The sequence below is a fragment of the Ahaetulla prasina genome, chromosome 11 (assembly GCF_028640845.1).
Source record: "Ahaetulla prasina isolate Xishuangbanna chromosome 11, ASM2864084v1, whole genome shotgun sequence".
In the NCBI taxonomy this organism is placed as follows: domain Eukaryota; kingdom Metazoa; phylum Chordata; class Lepidosauria; order Squamata; family Colubridae; genus Ahaetulla; species Ahaetulla prasina.
Window position 1 is genome coordinate 18,063,670 of NC_080549.1, and position 17,535 is coordinate 18,081,204.

The window sequence follows — 17,535 nt, forward strand, 5'->3', positions numbered from 1 at the left end:
GCACACAACTTCTCCTAAAGAATTTGAACCATGAAGGGTTTGTTTGTAGTACTTAAGCCTAGGAAGAAGCAAAAAAAGACCACAACTGCGATGTATTCAGTTTAATCTGACGTATGGGACATCATTTTAACTTTATTTAAAAGTGGTTTTAGAATAAAGGCAACATTTTTTTTAAAGAAAAACACACCTTTGTATCATTTAATTATTTCTTGTTTTTAATGCTTCTATGATCTTCTTAAAGATCATGGCGTTTTAATAATTGTAGGTATTGCTTTTTTAAAAGTATGCCAGTTTAGTTTGCAAGATGATAAATAGATGATGATAGATGGACAGAAAGAGAGATGATAGATAATAGATAGGTAGGTAGGTAGGTAGGTAGGTACATACATACATAGTTTCCCCCAAAATAAGACCCAACTGGAAAATAAGTCCTAGCATGATTTTTCAGGATGCTCATAATATAAGCCCTACTCAACTTACATACATATTCCCTTCATATCTATTCAAATCTTGTTTACTCCTATCTAATATTTCTTATATTATTATTTTCTCCCCTTCTCCTCACTTTGTTTCTAATTCTCTATCCCTACTCTATCCCTGTGATTGAATGTACAAAAAGTATATTTGGAATATGCATGAGGTTATATTGTAATTTACACAAAAGAAAAAGTGTTAGAAAAGTATGACAAGTCGCACCGTGTCTAATGTTTTTAAATTGTATATTTACAATATACAATATACAAACAATGTTGGCTGGCGGCCCCCAGGGGAAGAACCTTCTCTGTGGGGGCACCTGCCCTGTGGAATGAATTACCTTTGGGGCTACGCCTACTCCCCGACCTCCGGACCTTTAAGCACGAGCTCAAGACCTTTTTGCTTCACCGAGCAGGGCTGGCCTAATGGTAATTTTAATGGGTGGTTTTATTGATGGTTTGGTTTTATAGTTTTACTCGTTATTTTAATATTTTGGCCAATTGAATCAGATTTTTAATTGAAATATTGTGTTTTAACTTTTGTATATGTGTTTTATCTTGGCTGTAAACTGCCCTGAGTCTTCGGAGAAGGGCGGTATAGAAATGCAAATAATAAATAAATAAATAAATAAATAAATAAATAATTTTTTTAAAAAAATAATAATAATATAAGCCCTACCCCTAAAATAAGCCCCAGTTAAGACTGTCAGCCAGATGGATGCATTTAGTACCATATTTCCCCAAAAATAAGACCTAACCAGAAAATAAACCCTAATGAGACTTTTGGAACAAAAATTAATATAAGACCCAGTCTTATTTTTGCGGAAACACGGTAGATATGATATAGATAGATAGATAGATAGATAGATAGATAGATAGATAGATAGATAGATAGATAGATAGATAGATAGACAGGCAGGCAGGCAGGCAGGCAGGCAGAAAGACAGATAGATAATCTTATATTCACAACTTTCACAAAAAAGGAAAAATTAAATTCTGGAGCAAGGGTGAGTCATTTCTATCCCAAACCACATGGGGATCCACAATTATTGTTTTGTAAACCAAATAATGACTTCTGGCTGCAGTGACAGCTCTGAATCTCTAGAGAAACATTAAAAAAGTACATACTATATGCTGAAAATAGGTTTAATGTCATTCCTGCCCAGGCAAGAATCAAGGAGAAAGGTTATTTTCCTCTGAAGTATATCTCACTCTTGAGTTTTGACCAAGAGACAAATATTTCTGTTTTCCATTGTATATTTTTTTAAAAATACACCTGAATGAGCCATAAAACATTAACAAATGATAATAAACTCAAAAGCTTTCTTATGCTTTTGCAATCTTCTGCTGTTGTTATTAAATTAGTATCCCAGAGGTGCTTTTTCAGGAGGCAACTGGACTTCCTTGTTTTTTCTTTAAAGACATTCCTCTGAGACAACCATGGCCTGGATGATTGAGAATCTCTAAAGGTAGAGGTTTCCCTTGCACATACGTGCTAGTCATTCCCGACTCTAGGGGGCAGTTCTCATCTCAGTTTCAAAGCCAAAGAGCCAGCGCTGTCAGAAGACATCTCCATGGTCATGTGGCCAGCATGACTCAACGCCAAAGGCGCACAGAACGCCATTACCTTCCCACCAAAGGTGGTCCCTATTTTTCTACTTGCATTTTTTACGTGCTTTCGAACTGCTAGGTTGGCAGAAGCTGGAACAAGTAACGGGAGCTCACTCCATTGCGCGGCGCTAGGGATTCGAACCGCTGAACTGCCAACCTTTTGATCAACAAGCTCAATGTCTTAGCCACTGAGCCACCATGTCCCCTATATCCCTACAGACTATTGAATTTATATATCCCACCTTCGTGCATGTACAAATCCTCAGTGGCTCACAAAAACAAAAAATAATAATGATAAAATGGAACTAAAATTACTTTTAAATAGTCCCTATAAAAGCAAAGATATTTCCCATGGAAATAAGCCTCCCTGCTATTTATGTTAAGTCAAGTTTTAAAAATGCTTTTCAACTTGGCTGCCTACATATCTAAATCTGGTGCCTCTTGAGAATGCTGGAATTAATCTCATTCTCCTTTTTTATTACATTGTTGTAAATTTTGATACATCACATTGTTTTAATACAGTGTTTTATTGAAATTTGAAAATTCAATTTTTGAAATTTATTGAACTTGTTAACATTCTATTATTTAGATAGCTTAAAGTATTGAAAATAGAGAAAGAAAAGTAAAAATTCTATTAATATGAATTATAATTTAGGATGTCAATATTCTAAGACCAAAAATACTTGGCCTTTTCATCCAAAATTAAAAACAGCATTTTAAAAACTGCTATAATTCACATCAAATATTGGTTATATGATAATGATTTTGAACTAATTGCTTACTATTAAATTCTCCAATGTATTATTATGATTAATTGACTGATTATTTGTTCGATCAATATATAGACAGATAAACAAGATAGATGAAACAAATTTAACAAATTAAAATACCTAAATGTATTTGAACAAGGAAAAGAGAATTAAATTTTTACTTCCCCTTTTATACATTTGCTAATCTGAAATATTGATGGCCATATGTGACTCCTTAAAAGCTGGGTTATAAGTGATCATATTTATATTTCTGCATGATGTGTTGGAAATCTGGGAAGAATTCTTGCTTAAATTTAGTTAAATTTGTATCGTTAATTTTGCCATTGCTGCAAATTCTCTAAGTTTAAGATCCCAATCAATTATTGTCAGTTTTGTGACTTTCTTCCGCAGTTTTTTTAATAGTTTTTTTAACAGAACTTAAAAGATAAAAACCAACAACCATAAATAGTAAGATGGATGGATAGAGAGAAAGAACAAAGAGAAAGAGAGAGGATAGCAGGAAACAAAAACTATAGAAAAAAACAGAAATGTAAAAAGAACGTGACTTCCAACTCTTTTACAAAAGATGTAAATAAAGCTTGAATTCAACCCTTAATTACAGAAACCAGAAATCTATATTTCTATAATATTCACTTTTCAAACGGACAATAGTTTTTTTCAATCATTGGATCCTTCTGTTATGATTTGATTTTTCTTCCTGTTTCTTGCAAAATGTCCACTAAAAGCTTCCATTTAAAGTTTAGTTTTGCCAGCACTTTTCCTCTAACGAGATCTGTTACTCTTGCCATCTCAAGCAGTTGCCTCATTTCTGCCTTTCTTCCAAAATTTATTCTCGCTGCTGTAAGCACAGACCTCATTAAATTAGGATGCTTCTTGTTGAGCATGAACACACTTTCAAATCAACTTCACATGCATCACCATTAATAAAGATGTCCCTTGATTACATATAACATTCCAAGTTGACTCCGTAGGGCTGATATGTCTGTTTTCTATATATTCAAAACCAGGCAGATGCAAATAGAAATGTTGGTTAGCAAGTTCGGCCATTCTGTTTACAAACCCACTTTATATTTGCTACCTACAGACATACAAAAGCCTATTCTTTCATTTTTAGTTCCTTTTGTGAGGGAGCTAGCACAATAGCTATCCCTTGTGTATGCATGTGTCCCTTTTTACTCTGTTGCTCCAGAAATTGAAAACATTCACAAAGAAATTCAATGGCTATGGTGAACTCAATTCGCCTAGTCCAGTGGTTCTCAACCTTTATAGTGCTGCGACTCCTTTAATACAATTTCCCCACGATGTGGCGACCCCAACCATAAAATTAATTAAAAATTATTTTCGTTTTGAATTTATTGCGCCTGAAGCCGTATTGGCTAGCGATCTGAACTGCTTGCGATTGCCTTGAGGACGGAGGCATTAAAGCGGTGACTCCTCCCCTATTAATTTTATCGCGCCTGAAGCCAGATTAGGCTAGCGATTGGGAGTGATTGCAGCTGGCTTGAGAGGGAGACATCAGAGCAAAGATTTCTCTCTTTTTTAATTCATCGCGCCTGAAGCCGAATTCAGCTAGCGATTTGAAGAGCCTGCAGCTGGCTTGTGGAGTCAACTATTGGAGCGCGATTTTTCGACTTGCAAGTATACTTCCCATATTTCTGATGTTCTTAGGCGACCCCTGGCAAATCGTCATTCGACTCCCAATGGGGTCGCGGCCCACAGGTTGAGAACCGCTGGTCTAGTCCATATATAAGTTCAGTCTGGTAGTTTTCAGGTACTTTTAAACTCAGGCAAAGAACATATTTATGCAATATTTTTGGTTTGCTGGTTGTGCATCTACAATTCTATTTTTTTTTAAGCATGAAAGTGGAATTACCATCCAAGCCTCTTCTGATTCCCATGGACACCTACATGAAGCTTCCAAGAGTTGACTTGTCTTGAAGACTTTTCCTTTCTCTTCTTCAGTTGCCTGCGTCTTAGGGGCGTTGACCAAAGGAAGTATTATTATTTTTACAAATAATTCAAGGCGGTGAACCTATCCAAATAAATGTTTCATATTAAATCAAAAGTGCATAGGCCCTGTCTTGTATGCGCTCTTCAAAAGCCTTGGGAATGGAGACCAGACACTCAGAAAATCTAATTATTCATGCAATGGGGAAGTCATTAACTGTATGACTGGAGAACAATAGTATTAGCAATGTTTAATTTTAATTCGGCAAGAACAACTCAAATCCACTTTAAAAGTATTGAAGTCCAGGGCAAAATGTCTATTGAAACTGGGAAGGAGAAGAAGCAAGTCAGCTCTTAGATATGGCTTGAGTTTAGTTTGGAACTGAAATGTGTCCAGCTATGCTGTGTTTAGAGTTTTAAGAAATTTCAACTGTTGTCAGAGCCAGCTGGTCTACTGGTTAAGGCACCAGGTTAGAAAGGCTGTGAGTTCTAGTTCCACCAAAGCTATGAAAACTAACTGGGTGACTTTGGGCCAGTCCATTTCTCTCAGCTCAACCCACCTCACAGGAATGTTGTTGTGGGGAAAATAGGAGAAGGAGAGTGTATTGGGTATGTTCGCCACCTTATTTGTAAAAATAATAAAGATGGGAGATAGCACTTAGCAATAACACTTAGACTTATATACCGCTTCACGGTGCTTTAAAGCCCTCTCTAAGTGGTTTTATACAGAGTTAAGTCAGCCTCTTGACCCCACAATCTGGGTCCTCATTTTACCCACCTTGGAAGGATGGAAGGCTGAGTCAACCTTGAGCCTGGTGAGATTCAAACTGCCAAATTGCAGTCAGCCGGCAGTCAGCAGAAGTAGCCTGCTGTACTGCATTCTAACCACTGCACCACCAATATGTTTGGATTGAGACAAGACAAGACAAGACAAGACAAAACTGCTAGATAGGGTATCAGGGGCAGATTTCAAAACCCATCACTACCGGTTTGCTTGTGGGTGTGAATGCGCAACACTTCTGCACATGTGCAGAAGCATCCGGGCGGGTGGGCAGAGCCTTCCGCCACCGCTGCTACCAGTTCGCCCGACCCAGGGTGAACTGGTAGCAACCCACCACTGCAGGGTATGTCATGTATGGGTATATTTACTGCCTTGACTTATTTGTAAGAACAATAAAGAAGGGATATGATAGATAGATAGATGATAGATAAATAGACAGACAGACAGACAGACAGGATAATATATGATAAACAGACAGCTAGATAGCCATGGGTATCATGTGAACCAGAGAATCTTGATCCAAAATATGAAATGTTTTGGGATGGAGGAATAGTTGTTATATTGTAGATAAAGTTTGCTTTCCATGTTTGATGGGTTCATCTATCATGCTAGGGCACAGTTTGTTTAAAAGTTAGAACTGGCTGAGCCATCTAAATCATGAATCATGGCTTAAGTATCCCAATGGCTTTATGTGCTGTGCAACTGGACCAGCTAATTTGTTTGCAAAACACTAAGTCAAAAGCAAACGGAAACAACATTATTGCCCTGGATAACAATTGTATCCAATGGCTGTATTTTTCCTGAACAGAAGGGATTTATTTACAAGAGATATCTTTGCAAACTGTTCTGGAAAAGGAACTTTGATCAGTTCTACTCTAATATCAGATTCATCTTCATGTCCCACTGAAATCAACACAATTATGAAACCAAGTACTGTAGAAAAAAATTGCTTTTTGCCACAGCCAATTTCAAATGTTAAAACTATTAAAAAACCAATTGACTAGTTCTAAAATGACTCACATTTGATTTTCTGCTTCCCCATCTGTTCATTAAATGATTATGTACCATCAAGTATTTTCAACTTCTAGCGACCACATAAATAGATAGATTATGCATTAAACATGGTATTAAAACCCTTGATGTGGGCATTACGCCATGATTCCATAACTATACAATATAACAATATTATAAAGCCTGTATTAATTTTAATCTCTTTAGATGCATTGTATTAATAATATAATATGGGTTGGGTTTACATAATCTATTGTCCTATTTAAAGAAGGGAGAGACAGACAAGGAGACGAATACAATATGTTTGTGCAAACATACAGGGTGATTAACAAATCTCTTTTTTATTAAAAACTCTCAATTGCAAAGGATTATTTTTTGCTTAAAGAAAAAAGTTAAAAATTAAAATGCATGATTTGTTTTGAATTAAAACTGTTTAATAAACAATAAAAATGCATTTGTTTTTCAAAAGATTATCTTTAGTTCTCTCTTGGGAGCCAAGACACAATAAAATAAACTTATTTTTAAAAGGGCAGACAATAAACCTTTAGTTACACAGGAGTGTGGAGCATTAAGGAGTACTATTTTTGGATGTCAAAGCACTTTAGTATAATAATTAATAACAGCATGAATTCCTCCTAGACTTTAGTTCCTCTTTTATTCTCAGATTTATCCAGGGTGTTATTTTACTGTCTGAACCCCTTCTTCCTAATATTTTAAGTTGCCAGTACAAGGACTTTCTAGAAGAGGTAGAGAAATTGGAATTTACACATCCATTATGTGCATCCATTAAATTTGAAGAGGGTCTTGAACTAATCTTTCCAGCTGCCCCAATTACTACGACTAAACCTGAAGGATGGAAGTTGTAATGCGGTAACATCTGGAAAGCACAGATGTTGTACTCCTGAATGGTAGCATCCTGCACATTAATGGTACTCAATGAGTCTTAAATATGATCAACAGCTGTGATCATCGCTACCCTTAAGAAGAAACAGAAAATCACGCGGCATTTGTATTTATAGCAGGAACAAGCCACAGGCATATTGAATCAGCTGCAGAAGTTGGCGAGGACACAGGTTCTTTCAAGTTCTTTCTTTAAGTTCCACAGGTAATCCTCAACTTGTAAGTTCATTTAGTGAACGTTCGCAGTTACAACTGCACTGGAAAAAGTGACATATGCCCATTTTTCACACTTAATGACCATTCCAGCATCCCCATGGTCATGTGATTTGCATTCAGACGCTTGCCTGAGTCACATTTATGATGGTTGTGTTGTCCCCTTTTGTGACCTTCTGACAAGCAAAGTCTATGGGGAAACCAGATTCACTTAACCGCCGTGTTATCAATATGTCAACCCCAGCGATTCGCTTAGCAAATATGGCAAAAAAAAAAAAAAGGTCGTAAAATGGGGCAAAACCCACTTAACCAATTTCTCTCTTAACAACATAAATTCTGGGGTTCAGTTGTGGTCATAAGTTGAGGACTACCTGTATTAAGGGTCAGGTCACCTGAACATCTGGTTTAAAGCAGAGAGATTGCAATTATTCTTAGCTGGTTTGGTTGACATGAGAAAAACTTGGCTCTGCTCTACCGGCAGTCCTCGACTTACCACAACGCAGCCCAAAATTTATGTCGTTAAGCGAGACAGCTGCCAAGCTCTTTCCTTCGGAGGGGGATGGTCCATGCCAAATTTGAATGGAATCTGATATAGGTAGTCCTCAACATAGCAGTGACTGTGAGAGGGATCTTGGAGTCTTAGTGGACAACCAGCTAAATATTTATTTATTTATTTATTTATTTATTTATTTATTTATTTATTTATTTATTTATTTATTTATTTATTTATTTATTTATTTATTTATTTATTTATTTATTTATTTACATTTATATCCCGCCCTTCTCTGAAGACTCAGGGCGGCTTACATTGTGTAAGGCAATGTAATATGAGCCAGCAGTGTGCAGCGGCAGCTGAAAGAGCCAACACAATCCTAAATTGCATTAACAGAGGGATACAATCAAGATCAAGGGAGGTACTAATACCACTCTATAAAGCCTTAGTAAGACCACACCTAGAGTAGTGCATCCAGTTTTGGTCACCACACTATAGAAAAGATGTTGAGACTCTAGAAAAAGTGCAGAGGAGAGCAACCAGGATGATTAGGGGACTGGAAGCTAAAACATATGAAGAACGGTTACAGGAAGTGGGCATGGCTAGTCTAGTGAAGAGAAGGACGAGGGGGGACATGATAGCAGTCTTCCAATACTTGAGAGGCTGCCACAGAGAGGAGGAAGGGGGTCAACCTGTTTTCCAAAGCACCCAAAGACCAGACAAGGAATAATGGATGGAAACAGAACAAGGAGAGATCCAACCTAGAAACAGGGAGAAATTTTCTGACCGTGAGAACCATCAACCGATGGAACAGAAGTTGCCTTCGGAAGTTGTGGGAGCTTCATCACTGGAGGCTTTCAAGAAGAGATTGGACTGCTATTTGTCAGAAATGGTGTAGGGGGGTTGGACTAGATGACCTCCAAGGTCCCTTCCAACTCTGTTAATCTGTTAAAACATACAAACAATTCATTTAGTGACCATTCAAAGTGACAACGGCACTGGAAAAAGTGACTTATGACCGTTTTTCCACACTTAATAGCCGTTGCAGCAATCCCCATGGTCACATGATCAGAATTCAGATGCTTGGCAACTGACTCACATTTATGACGGTTGCAGGGTCCTGGGGTCACGTGATCACCTTCTGACAAGCAAAGTCAACGGGGAAAGCCAAATTCGCTTAACAGCCCTGTTACTGACTTGACAACTGCAGTGTCCACTTAACAACTGTTGGCAAGAGAGCCATAAAACGAGGCACTTAACAATTGTCTCACTTAGCGACGGAAATGTTGGTTGTAAGGTGAGGACTACCTGTAGATACCTGAATTCATTATGACTCATTTTTTTTAGAATAGAATAGAATAGAATTTTATTGGCCAAGTGTGATTGGACACACAAGGAATTTGTCTTGGTGCATACGCTCTCAGTGTACATAAAAGAAAAGATACGTTCATCAAGGTACAACATTTACAACACAATTGATGATCAATATATCAAGATAAATCATAAGGATTGCCAGCAACAAGTTATAGTCATACAGTCATAAGTGGAAGGAGATCGGTGATGGAAACTATGAAACGATTAATAGTAGTGCAGATTCAGTAAATAGTCTGACAGTGTTGATGGAATTATTTGTTTAGCAGAGTGATGGCCTTCGGGAAAAAACTGTTCTTGTGTCTAGTTGTTCTGGTGTGCAGTGCTCTATAGCGTCGTTTTGAGGGTAGGAATTGAAACAGTTTATTTCCAGGATGCGAGGGATCTGCAAATATTTTCACGGCTCTCTTCTTGATTCGTACAGTATACAGGTCCTCAATGGAAGGCAAGTTGGTAGCAATTATTTTTTCTGCAGTTCTAATTATCCTCTGAAGTCTGTGTTTTTCTTGTTGGGTTGCAGAACCGAACCAGACAGTTATAGAGGTGCAAATGACAGACTCAATAATTCCTCTGTAGAACTGGATCAGCAGCTCCTTGGGCAGTTTGAGCTTTCTGAGTTGGCGCAGAAAGAACATTCTTTGTTGTCCTTTTTTAATGATGTTTTTGATGTTAGCTGTCCATTTGAGATCTTGCGATATGATAGAACCCAGAAATTTGAAGGTTTCTACTGTTGATACTGTGTTGTCAAGTATTGTGAGAGGTGGAAGTATGGAAGGGTTTCTCCTAAAGTCTACCACCATTTCTACGGTTTTGAGTGTGTTCAGTTCCAGATTGTTTTGGTTGCACCACAAGGCTAGTCGTTCGACCTCTCGTCTATATGCGGATTCGTCATTGTCTCGAATGAGACCAATTTAACTTGAGAAGCCCACTCGCAGACACATTGCTAGCAGATAGAACCTTAACTTGACTCCAGTAGCACATCAATTCTCTTTTACTATCCAGGAAGCGGTTATTATTCTGCTTTGTCCTAACTCATTTATTATAATGAGACCTGGAATGCTGCTTTATGCCCTTTTTCACACATTACCACACTGAGGAATCCACTAGATTCCAGATCCTAGAGCACCCCTCCAAAATTTTATGCCCAGGAAGTTGAATGCTCCCATAAACCTTTGATAAACTCCACATCTGGAAAAGTTCAGAGAAGTTAGACCCTTAGTGATTTGCCAACTCCGGCCCTTGGCAGGCTAAGGACAGTAATATCAATAACAATAGAAAATGAGTTGTGTTTCTTAAATTTCTAGGTTCTATCATATCGCAAGATCTCAAATGGACAGCTAACATCAAAAACATCATCAAAAAAGGACAACAAAGAATGTTCTTTCTGCGCCAACTCAGTAAGCTCAAACTGCCCAAGGAGCTGCTGATTCAGTTCTACAGAGGAATTATTGAGTCTGTCATTTGCACCTCTATAACTGTCTGGTTCGGTTCTGCAACCCAACAAGAAAGACACAGACTTCAGAGGATAATTAGAACTGCAGAAAAAATAATTGCTACCAACCTGCCTTCCATTGAGGACCTGTATACTGCACGAATCAAGAAGAGGGCTGTGAAAATATTTACAGATCCCTCACATCCAGGACATAAACTGTTTCAACTCCTACCCTCAAAACGACGCTATAGAGCACTGCACACCAGAACTAGACACAAGAACAGTTTTTCCCCGGAGGCCATCACTCTGCTAAACAAATAATTCCCTCAACACTGTCAAACTATTTACTAAATCTGCACTACTATTAATCTTCTCATCGTTCCCATCACCAATCTCTTTCCACTTATGACTGTATGACTGTAACTTTGTTGCTGGCAATCCTTATGATTTATATTGATATATTGACCATCATTTGTGTTGTAAATGTTGTAGCTTGATGAACGTATCTTTTCTTTTATGTGCACTGAGAGCATCTGCACCAAGACAAATTCCTTGTGTGTCCAATCACACTTGGCCAATAAAAAATTCTATTCTATTCTATTCTATTCTATTCTATTCTAAAAACATTTGCAGGTATAGAATTTTCTTCAAAGACAAATACCAGAAATCAGAATAGTCAGGATCTGGCAAAACTGAAGCATTTAAGCTTGTAATCGTAAACACAGGCATTAGGAATCAAGTCTCTTGGGTGGATGGGAATTAATTGTGAGTAAACCTTTAATAAATATTCAGCTTTCTCCAGCCGGAATGAAAAAAAAGCTTAAGATCCATGCAGGTCTTCTATATTTAAATGGGAAAACCGACTGAAATGAACAGTGCCTTGTCTGAACTACTAAGACTGTGGCCCAGTATTAGATTTCAAAACATCTGGAACCTGGATCCAATTTTAGCCTCCGCTCGTTTTATTTGACCTTTCAAAAAACATGGCAGAAGATCAGTAGCTTTTACCTATACAATAGCTCCTAGAGAAAAATAAGAATAGCAAACGAAACCTTGACTACATCAAAAAGGCTACTTCAGAAAAACAAAACAAAAAAAAAGTTTCACAAGATTTTGTTTCTCTTTCCTAGCCTTTTTTTTTTCCTTTTAGAAACAACTTTGTTTGAGTATCATCAAAGAGAATAGAACACTTCATGGTCCTGGGTGATTTCTTTGGGGCAAAAAACTTCACTGTTCTTATGGAGCTAGGAACTTAAAATTTAGCCTTTAAAGACTTTGGGAGGGGGCGTTTCAGCAGGGGAGAGAGGCTAACCAGCCCAAAAGGCCTTATGCAGATATGGGACCCTGCCTCTATTGGGATTTTGCACTAGGAAACAGGAAAGTAGCCAGTTATATCACTTCAGGTTCTAACTTCTGTGAAGTTTCCCAGCTATAACATTTCTCAAAGGTTTATATGGGCGCATTCAACTTATTGGGAGAGAACCTTTTGGAGGGCTGCTCTAAGGCTCTGGAATCTAGTGGCTTCCTCAGATGTGGGTCGAAACGGATTGCAAGAGTAAAGAAAGGTCCTTAAGGAGAACGAGGTGGCCAGTATTCTGTTCTCTAAGCGAAGCAGCTTCAGAAACGCATTATATAGAATACAGAGTCTTTTCTTGGGAGGAAAAAAAAAGAGCTATTTTGCAGATACTTTGGAAAGCACAAAAGAGAGAAAGAGAGAGAGAGAGAGAGAGAGAGAGAGAGAGAAAGAGATAGAGACAAAGAGAGAGGAGAGAAAGAGAGAGAGAGAGAAAGAGGGAAAGAGAGAGAAAGAGAGAGAGAGAAGGAGAGAAAGAGAGAGAGAGAAAGAGGGAAAGAGACAGAGAAAGAGAGAGAGAAAGAGAAGCGTTCGGCTTGGCTGCTTAGTTTTTGCCAACTCCCCAGCAAACACGAGATCCTTTTTCCCTTCCCAGTGCCCCCTCCTCGCTCGGATCCCGACTCTCTCACCCTTCCGTACAGGGATCCCAGCAGTCGATCCCGCAGTCGATCAAAGGGCGCGGGGCTAGGAAAAGCGCAGCTGAGTTTTTTTTCTTTTTTAAGAAGGAATCTCGGGTGGATGGGTGGGTGGGGGGAACCAGGCGAGGCCGAAGGATCCCACCCACCCTCCTCCACGCGGACTTCTCCCGAGAAAGCCCCCCGCCGCTTTTCAAAGGGTCTCCTCTCCGGGGCTCGGGCTTGCCAGGCCTCCCACTCCCCTCGCCAGCAGATCCCTCGATCGCCTTACCCAACAAAGGGGAACCGCTCAAGACGGGATTGCCGGACCTTGGCGGGACCCCCTGACTCCGGCTCCGCTGCAAAGAGGCTTCATGCAAAGAGGCAGCGCCATCCATCGGTCCGTCCCGGATCCCCTGCGCGGATCTCCGGCCAGGCTCTCTCGCTCTGCGCTGCGTCCAGGAGGAGGAGGAGGAGGAGGAGGCGGCGGCTTAGGAAGGGGAGCCCTTCATCCCGGTCGTAGAGCCACCGCCAGCCCGAGCTCCAACTTCCTTTGTTCCCAAGCCGGCTGGAAGGAGCCGCCTGCGGAGCCCCCCGACCCAATTCCGTGCGCGGGGCGCGCGGGGAACGGAGGGAGGGAGGCGAGGCGGCGGAGGACGAGGGGCTGCAGCCGGGCTCGGAGTTTGTGTGTAGGGGGAGAACGGGGTCTTCGAAGTGGATTGGGTGGCCAGCGGGTCGTGGCAAGGATCCGGCGCGGGGGGGGGAGGACGGGGGACCGGCCCTCCTTTCGATTTTGCCTTCTTGTCCCCGCCCAGAGCTGAGATGTGTAAGGGGGGGGAGTTCCCGGAGGAGGAGGAGGGGAGCAGGATCGGATTTCTCTCCCACCCACCCCCGCTCTTCCCGGGTAACTTACTCCGAGGTTGAGTTGAGGGGGGGAACTGAAATGGGGAGGTGGGGGACATCCTTGGCCAGATCGATTGCAAAGGAAAGTAAGGGGATTGGGCACGGGCTGATGGCGCTCCGGTGGCTTGATTTAAGAGAGATGGATTGCAAAGGATCGGTCCTAGCCCGAGGTGTTTTTTCAACCTTGGGAAGGCAACTTGGGAATTTGAAGTTGAGTGGACTTCATCTCCCAGAGTTTCCCAGACATCCGGGCTAGTTTGGGGAATGCTGGGAGTTGAAGTCCACCCATCTTAAAATGCCCAAGATTAAGAAAGTCTGCTCTGTCCAGATACACACACACACACACACACTTACTTCCCTGATCTTCATCCCTTCACTTGAACCCACAAAACAATTACTTGAACCCAATAGATTTAAACTTAATGTCAACTGCTTTAATCTAGATTGCAGAAAATATGACTTCTGTAACAGAATCATCAGTGCTTGGAATACTTTACCTGACTCTGTGGTCTCTTCTCATAATCCTAAAAGCTTTAACCAAAAACTCTCTACTATTGACCTCACCCCATTCCTAAGAGGACCATAAGGGGCGTGCATAAGAGCACAAACGTGCCTACCGTTCCTGTCCTATTGTTTTTCTTTTCTTCTTCATATATATATATATATATAATATATTATATATATATATATATATATATATATATATATATATATATATATATATATATATATATATATATATATATATATATATATATATATATGTAGGTCTTTGGTTGTTCGGGTTTTCTCCCGTGTAAAATTGGAAGTGTCTTGGGTCACCTCTGCACATCCACCCAGAAAGCAGACCGAAACCCACACTGATCATGAAGCATGACCAAGGACCAGAAGCCAGACCGCAGCTGCAACATTAGCCATTTCAAACTCCTCCAATCCATACATGCAGCAGACTGACACCCACTATGAAGATGTAGCACGACCACAAAGCCAAACAACAGCTACGCAGCTCAAATCCCCCTGCAACACAGACTAAACTGAGCACAACCAAGCCCCCACCCAAACAGGACACACCCCCAGCCAATCAGAGCACAAAAAACCCCCATCCAATCAGAGCACAGCCAAGCTCCCACCCAATCAGTTCAAACCCCCACTAGCAGTTAAAAGGAAGAAACAGCTGCAATCACACATTGCTCCCAGAAGCACGAAGCTGAAGCCTGGGGTGCCTGGCATTTAACCTTCTCCCTTAAACATTCAGGGTGGTGGTGAAGAGTTTTTTACCCACCCTCTTTCCTAGGACAGTCTGCCCCATCCCCCAACTGGGGAAGTATTGAGGGTGTGCAAAAAGTTGCCCACTCCATAGGCAATTTTCAGATTGCCCAATTCCATGCAGAATCGTCTCTCCTACTAGACCTGTTGGCAGAGTTTGCGACACAACACACTGAGCCTTAAACTGTGCTTAACCACCCATATGGGGCGGGTTCAAGCATCACATAAAGTCATTCTAACCCACAGCTGGATCTTCTCTAGGGTCAATTGCATCAGTAGATTTATCAATCCAAGCTTTGGTTGATTGATCTACTAATGACATTGGCTCTAAGGAAGAATTCACATCACATCACATCACAGAGTAGAGTAGAGTAGCCTAGAGTAGAATAGAATAGAATAGAATAGAATAGAATAGAATAGAATAGAATAGAATAGAATTCTTTATTGGCCAGCCAGGGGTGAAATGCACCCGGTTCAGACCGGATCAGGCGATCCAGTAGCGATGGTGTCGGGTGGTTCAGAGAACCGGTAGCAAAAATCCCTGGCCCTCCAGCCAATGCCTACTCAGAGTCTGATCGCCCGCTTCCCCGCTTGCTGCTTCTTTTAAAAAAATGCTTTTAAAAGGTTAAAAAAAAGAGGCTCTGACGATCACAGCTGAGCGCGTAATCGTCATAGCCTTTTTTTTTACTTTTAAAAGCATTTTTTATAACCTATTCAGCCGAATAGGTTGAAAAAAATGCTTTTAAAAGATTAAAAAAAAGATTGTGCACCACAGCTGATCACACAAACACACACACACACACACACACCTGGCGCTGTTCTACTTACTCCATGCCCTCCTTTTGGCATGCGCTGCATGTGCGCACACCTTACCTTTGGTGTGTGGTGTGCACTGCGCATGTATACTGTATGTGTGCAGCTGGAGGAGAGAGCAAAAGGCTCCAGACTAGCAAACAAACCAGTGGTGAAATCCAATTTTTTTTTTACTACCTGTTCTGTGGGCGTGGCTTGGTGGGTGTGGCGTGGCTTGGTGGGCGTGGCAGGGGAAGGATACTGCAAAATCCCCTCCTCACTCCAGGGGAAGGATATTGCAAAATCCCCATTCCCTCCCCACTCTTGGGGCCAGCCAGAGGTAGCATTTGCCAGTTCTCCAAACTGCTCAAAATTTCTGCTACCTGTTCTCCAGAACTTATCAAAACCTGCTGGATTTCACCCCTGAAACAAACACTCCTTTCTGCTTGTCCTCAACAGCCTTTGTGTGTCTTTTTTTCCTCAAGAACCTTGAAGCTGCCACACTCTTCTCCAGCAGCTCCAAGTGATTTCCTGATCCTGGTTTACAGGAATAGCGTTGCTCTTTCCTGTACCACCCCATCCTGTAAGGCCAGCTTCTTAAATGGGAGCAAACTGTTGACTGCTTTGCTTCTCTACAATTAAGACGTATTTCTAGACTGTACAGTAACAGGAGTGTTATCTGTTGAAAATACTGGTAATCTTTAATAAAAATATTCAGAGGAGCAAAGAAGCCTGAGAATTTTAATAGACTAATTGCTGTTAGTTGCGGAGTCATGTCCGGCCCATTGCGACCCCATGGACAACGTTCCTCCAGGCCTTCCTGTCCTCTACCATCCTCTGGAGTCCATTTAAGCTCACGTCAACTGCTTCAGTGACTCCATCCAGCCACCTCGTTCTCTGTCGTCCCTTTCTTCTTCTTTTGCCCTCAGTCTTTCCCAGCATTAGGCTCTTCTCCAATGAGTCCTTCCTTCTCATTAGGTGGCCAAAGTATTTGAGTTTCCTCTTCAGGATCTGGCCTTCTAAAGAGCAGTCAGGGTTGATCTCCTCTAGGACTGACTTGTTTGTTCGCCTTGCAGTCCAAGGGAAGTAGATTAATAAAGGAGAATAATTTGTGACTCCAGGTTGAAGTGAGGGGGTCCTTGGTGCTCTCTGAGCTTGGTTGTTTCCTTGTAGATATTTCATAACCAAACTAGATAACATCATCAGAACTAGAAGGGAGTGGAGTTTGGGAGGAGGGGGAGGAAGGGGAGGAGGAGCAGGGGAAGGAGGAGGAGGACTGTGCTTGGTGCTTTCTAAGTTTAGTTGTTTTTTTTCAGATGGTTCATTACCCTGATGATGCTCTGATGATGTTACCCACTTTTTAACAGTAGCAGAGTTGGAAGGGACCTCGGAGGTCATCTAGTCCAACCCCCTGCTCACGCAGGGATTCGAGCGGCCAAACTGCTGACCTTTCTGATCGACAAGCTCGGTGTCCTAGCCACTGAGCCACCTATCAGGCTTTTTTTTTTCCCATTACCTAGGTCAGGTAATGAAATTTTAGGAGTCCAAGGTCCAATGTGGGGGGGGGGACACATCAGGGGCCTAGGGAGACTTGGATTGATAGG

At 40.9% G+C, this 17,535-nt stretch overlaps 2 protein-coding genes across 10 annotated transcripts in view; one reads left to right on the plus strand and one right to left on the minus strand.

Annotated features, from left to right (window-relative positions):
* Positions 1–17,535, plus strand: part of CYSLTR1 (cysteinyl leukotriene receptor 1) — a 249,610-nt gene that overhangs the window by 46,746 nt on the left and 185,329 nt on the right. The gene's annotated exons all lie outside the window — the stretch shown is intronic.
* LPAR4 (lysophosphatidic acid receptor 4) overlaps positions 1–17,535 on the minus strand; it is a 251,517-nt gene that overhangs the window by 3,413 nt on the left and 230,569 nt on the right. Inside the window, exons 1-3 of one of the 7 annotated variants that reach the window (XM_058196953.1) lie at positions 13,263–13,728; positions 8,987–9,144; positions 4,728–4,826 (exon numbers count right to left, since the gene is read on the minus strand). The exons of 1 other annotated variant lie outside the window; for it this stretch is intronic. The gene's annotated coding sequence lies outside the window, so the exon portion shown is untranslated. Of the gene's footprint in view, positions 1–4,727; positions 4,887–8,986; positions 9,145–13,262; positions 13,729–17,535 lie in introns of those variants that run through there. 5 more of the 7 variants (XM_058196951.1, XM_058196956.1, XM_058196954.1 and 2 more) reach the window with 5 other exon arrangements.